Source organism: Meriones unguiculatus, chromosome 8 (assembly GCF_030254825.1).
Source record: "Meriones unguiculatus strain TT.TT164.6M chromosome 8, Bangor_MerUng_6.1, whole genome shotgun sequence".
Lineage (NCBI taxonomy): Eukaryota > Metazoa > Chordata > Mammalia > Rodentia > Muridae > Meriones > Meriones unguiculatus.
In genome coordinates this window covers 87,387,552-87,393,694 of record NC_083356.1, presented here as the reverse complement: position 1 = coordinate 87,393,694, position 6,143 = coordinate 87,387,552, and positions in this window count along the sequence as shown.

Below are 6,143 nucleotides of genomic sequence, written 5' to 3'. Positions count from 1 at the left end.
CAGGCAGCATAATACTACTACTCTACCTAGTCCTACTGAATTCATAGAAAAAAAGCCCATAGTTTCTACTTCTTCAAAATAATGACAATAATGACAATCTCTGGAAAGGTTTACTCAAAAACTAAACGCACACACAATATACACACAAAATTATATACACACACATTATGTGTACATATTTCAGTGACTGGCAACGTCATCATTTTTCAGGCCTCACTTTCCTTATAATATTGGCATACAGAGCAATGATGAATATTTCTCCAAACCAATTTTAAATCTACAGAAAGTTACTGAAGGAAAAGAGGCTAAGAAATAGTGTGATTGATACAATTATTTTTATTATAATTTTTATTTTTTTAATATTAATCACAGGTTATTTATTTTGTGTCCCAGTGGCCGCCCTCTCCATCATTCCCTCCCAATCCTACCCTCCCTCACTCATCTCCTCCCTGACCCTTTCTAAGTCCATTCTTGTGAAAAAGAACAAGCCAAATGAATAGACACATGTTGGCATAAATTTCCTGGAATCAAGAGAGACATTAAATGGAGACAGAGGCTTGAATATGAAATTAATGTTACAGTACCTGGAGAGACAATAAAAATAAGGGTTAAGAAGAAGCAGCATTAAAATACACAGAGAAAGACAAGATAAGGAAAAGAAAACATACATAGATTGAAGTGGAAAGTACTTTATTCCATACATAAAATGTTGTAAAAGATAGAAAGTATTTTATAGGGCATGAATGGGTTCATACATGGCCCCTTTCAGTAATTTTAAAGACCACAATTGGAGTGAATTGGCTTTGCAAGTATTCCAAAGGATCTGCTTGCTTTTGAGATTGGATTAAGAGGAGGTGAATGTCATTAAGGAATGTAATGCTAGGATATGATCTCACCTAAGATAATCATGAGAAACAGGGCAGGCTGGATTAGTAATGTCCTCAAGGTGACCCAAAAGGTCTGTAGATGACCAGAACAAAAGGATGCAGAAAGTGGCATTCCTGGAAGGAAGGATCTTCAAAGAAATTGGAGATTTTAAATAAACACAAAGGAAGAATGATTGGCTGGCCAAGGGAGTCATTCCCACACAGTTGATAATTGAAGCTGGGACCATATGAGATTGTTATAGAGAAATGGACTTCCAGGTTGAAATCTTGTTTGAAGACCAGGGTATAAGACATAAATAGAGTAGACATTGTTCTATGAAGTGATCAGAGTTGGGTGATCACAGCTTTCGGGTTGCATGTGGCTGGTACTCTTTGCCAGGAATTTGAAAAATGAATTGGTTGATGTCCAATTACATGACTTTACTCAATATCCCCAAACCTCCATACTTCCTAAGAAGAATTAATCTACAGTTGTGTCCTGAAATGTTATGAAATATTAAATATTTATTGTAATCTTTCTTGTAAAGTTTTGCAGCTCATGGTATCTTGTCTTTAATTGAAGGAACCTTCACCTGGCTATTCTTCACCTATTGTTCTTCTTCATCAATAAGAGCCCATATCACATCTAGGAAAGGTTTCCAGGGTATAACTATCATGGCAGAATGGAAGAATAGAGAGGAGTGTCTCTCAATCTGGTTATCAAAATAATGAAAGAATGGATCCCCTAAAATGGTAATTTCCATAGAAATCTGATGTGGGAAAAAGGAATGGGCACCAGCGAGCAGATGATCCTGCCTTCTGAAAAGAGAATTCAGATGGTTCTACCAACTTATCAGATCACCTTGCAAAATGAGACCAAACACAAACAGTGGTGGGAAGGATCACACCTTGACCAGGAGTGCTTAGAAGGGCATAAACATGACCCTCTATTTAAACTGAAATCATTTCAGGACTCAAAGACAGACTTGATGCCTTTGCTTTACCTTTTTGTCCCTTTTCCCAATGTAGCCACACTGAATAAACATCCCCTTTCTACTTTCCACTTTTAATTTTACTCTTTTGGTTGGCTGATTAAGAGTGACCCTGACTTGGAACACAATCTGTGACCCCAAATTTGGTAATAAAAAGAAAATGTGTCCAAATGAAGTATGTATAATCTTTTTTTAATCTTTATCATACAACCAATATCACTTTCTTTCTTTCTTTCTTTTTTTTTTTTAGGGCTGAATGGCCTGTTTAGACTCTTTTAACACTTACTCCCTAGCTGGTAATACTGGTGTCAAACTGTTCTGTGAAGTTGTTAAACATTCATGAGGTAGAGTCTCCCTAGAGGAAGAAGAGAACTCAGGATGAGCTTGGATGTTTTATTGCTCAAGTGTACTTCCCAGTCATTCTATCAGTTGAGTGCAAATTCACTTTAGAGGGCTGCTTTATCTGTTTTGCCACTAAGCCTTTCCCGCCATGAAAGACTCTGCTCTCCTAACTGTGAAACAAAATAATTATACGTTCCTTTCAGTGGCTTTTATCTGTTATTTTTGACATTACAGCAATAAGAACAGTATGTATTATACATCCAACTTCACTCAACTGAATTTGGGGTTTAGAAAAGATGTAAAATATTTAATCTTTTTGAATTAATGGTTAATGAATAAAATGTAAAACAGAGACAGCAAAACCACTGAACTAGATCCCTCATGGCTAAAAAGAAACCCCTTTTCTTTGTTTTTTTTATTATTTAAATTTATTTTTCAAAATTTATTCATTTTACATACCCATCATAGCCCCAACCTTCTCTCATCCCTGTCCCATCTTCCCTCCTTCTTCACACCCTATACTAAAAGAAAGTGTTATACCACTGCTAGGTATATACCCAAAGTTTGCTCAAGTACACAAAAGGGATACTTGCTCAACCATGTTTATAGCAGCTTTATTTGTAATAGCCAGAACCTGGAAACAAACCAGATGTCCATCAACGGAGGAATGGGTACAGAAATTGTGGTATTTTTACACAATGGAATACTACTCAGCAATCAAAAAGGAGGAAATCATGAAATTTGCAGGCAATTGGTGGGATCTAGAAAAGATCATTCTGAGTGAAATATCCCAGAAGGAAAAAGAAAAACACGGTATATACTCACTTATAAATATAGACCTATAAGATATGATAAACATAATGAAATCTATACACTTAAAAAAGATAATCAAGAGAGCAGACATGGGGTAAAATGATCAATCCTCATTTAGAAAGACAGATGGGATGTGCATTGAACGTATGACAGGAGTCTACTGAGTGCATCTGAAAGACTCTAACTTAGTAGTGTTTTCAAAGCAAAGACTCATAACCAAACCTTTGGCAGAGTACAGGGAATCATAAGAAAGAAGGGGAGTTAGTCTGATGGGGAAAGGATAGGACCTCCACAAGGACCAAATATATCTGGGCACAGGGTCTTTTCTGAGACTGACATTCAACCAAGGACCATGCTTGGATATAACCTAGAACCTCCACTCAGATGTAGCCTGTGGTAGCTCAGTAACCAATTGGTTTCCCAAAGTGAGGGGAACAAGGACTATTTCTTTTTTTTTTTTTTCTTCTTAACGTTTCTTTTTTTTTTTTTTTTTCTTCAATGCAGTTTATTCAGGAACATTGAACAATCCTCGGACCCCGGGGAAAGCCAGCCCACAGCTTAAATAGCCTCTGGGTAGCCAACCCAGGCGTGCCACGGGGGCAATGCAGATAGGTCCACATACATGGAAGCAAGCCAGATCCTCGGCCTTAGCCAAATGTGGAGTTGTTCGTGACAGAGAGCACTCACCATCAGGAAGGTAGAAGGCGGAAACCAGCTCCATCTTTAAGGCATAGCATTCCGCAGCTCTCTACAGTTCCCCCTTTTTGTTTCAGACGCATCAGGCAAGAGTAGAGGTCTGATCTCTGATATTAGAAATAAATTGGGACTTTGTACAGATGTTCATTTAGGTGTCATCCACCCAAAGAGCATCAGTCCCGTCCGATACCTTTTTCTCAGAGGCGGGACCTGGGGCATCAACCCGCATGCAATCAGACATGCTCTTCTCTGGGTCCAAAGCGGCTGACCCTGAGTGCAGTGCTTAGCCTTGCATCCTGAGCGTATCATTTTAGCTTTTTATGGTATCCAACCATGCTTGGGGAGAATGTCCTGCTTCAATGACTGTAAAGGCCTGAATGATCATGGCTGCATCACACTGTTGTGAGACTCTAATCTTGCATATATACCACAGGCAAACCAAGGAGACCAACACCAGAAGGCCTGCTAACACTCCCATGCCCGCCCATTCCTTCAGATGATTCATGGCTGCAGCAATCCATGTTGATAATCCTGTGGCTAGTCCTGCGTCCACTCTGGTAGAATTTACTGTGACAATGGCCACTCTCAGCTGCTCCATCGTAGTATCGAATTCTCCAGTCCAATTACCTAAAATATAGCTCGACAATTGTTTAGACAGATTTGCAGCGCAGGAAAAATTCTCATGTTGTATGCTAGTGACACAAAGTCCAGCATACTTTCATTGACAGCCAGGTTGAGCGATTTACCATAGGGTATCAATTTGCTCCTGCAAGAGGTCAATCCTCTGATTGAACACCATCAAGCTTCCTTTTAGTTGAGCATTAATTCCTTTATGTACAACTAAGGCATGAGCTACATTGGCTAAATGATTATTCAGGGTCTGAGCAGTCTGCCCAGTATGACTCATGGCTAATGCCCTGGTGGTAGCTCCAACAGCAATCAATGAGATGGTAGTAACAATGGTGGCTGTAGTTCCAAGATCCCTTTTCTGTCTGAAGAGAGTCATAGCGTGAGGGGCATCAATGGGCACAGGCACCCAGCGAGGCATGCGAGTAACCAGGGCATACCTAACTTTACTAGCATTCTAGCATTGGGCAAAAAAGCAAGTATCATTACCACAATTACTTGGCTCTATCTGGCTAATAATGAATAAAAATGGGGGATATAGACAAACAGGTGTGGGCTTATAGGAAATATTATGAGAAGCCTTAACCCCTCGTTGGAACATCCTGTGTCAGTTCTAGAACTAGCAGTGGTGGTGTCCGAGGTCTGAGTAGGTTCAGGAGACCATTGCCCCCAGGGGCGAGACGTGCTCCATGCCAATTGACTAACTCCATGTTTTCCTCCAATTCTGAAAGTCATTTAAGGTTCTTAAATTATTTTTTTCTCTTTTTTCTTAAATTTTTCATCAATTACACTTTATTCATTCTGCATCCCCCCATAAGCCCCTCCCTCCTCCCATCCTGCCTCCTCCCTTTGCTTGCATGCCACTCCCCAAGTCCACTAATAGGGGAGGTTCTCCTCTCCTTTCTGATCTTAGTCTGTCAGTTCACATCAAAAGTGGCTGTATTGTCCTCTACTGTGGCCTGGTAAGGCTGCTCCCCCCTCAGGGGGTGGTGATCAAAGAGCAGGCCAGTCAGATTATGTCAGAGGCAGTCCCTCTTCACATTACTATGTAACCCAATTGGACTCTGAACTGCCCTGGGCTACATCTGTGCAGGGGTTCTAGGTTATCTCCATGAATAGTCCTTGGTTGGAGTATGAGTCTCTGGGAAGTTCCCTGTGTTCAAATTTTCTTGTTCTGTTGCTCTCCTTGTGGAGTTCCTGTCCTCTCCAGCTCTTACTATTTCCCAGTTCTTACCTAAAATTCCGTTCACCTGCCCAACAGTTGCCCCTCCAGCTCAGCATCTGCTTTGGTAGTCTGAAGGGCAGAGGCTTTCAGAGGCCCTCTGTGGTAGGTTCCTAGGTTGTTTCCTGTTTTCTTCTTCTTCTGATGTCCATCTTCTTTGCCTTTCTGGATGGGGATTGGACGTTTTAGTTAGGGTCCTCTCTCTTGCTTAGTTTCTTTAGATGCACAGGTTTTAGTGGGTTTGTCCTATGTTGTATGTCTATATGAGTGAGTATGTACCATGTGTGTCTTTTTGCTTCTGAGACAACTCACTCAGGATGATCCTTTCCAGATCCCACCATTTACCTGCAAATTTCATGATTTCCTTATTTTTCATTGCTGAGTAATATTCCATTGTGTAGATGTACCACAATTTCTGCATCCATTCTTCAGTTGAGGGGCATCTGGGTTGTTTCCAGCTTCTGGCTATTACAAATAAAGCTGCTACAAACATGGTTGAGCAAATGTCCTTTTTGTGTACTTGAGCCTCTTTTGGATATATGCCCAGTAGTGGTATGGCTGGATCTTGAGGAAGCGCTATTCCTA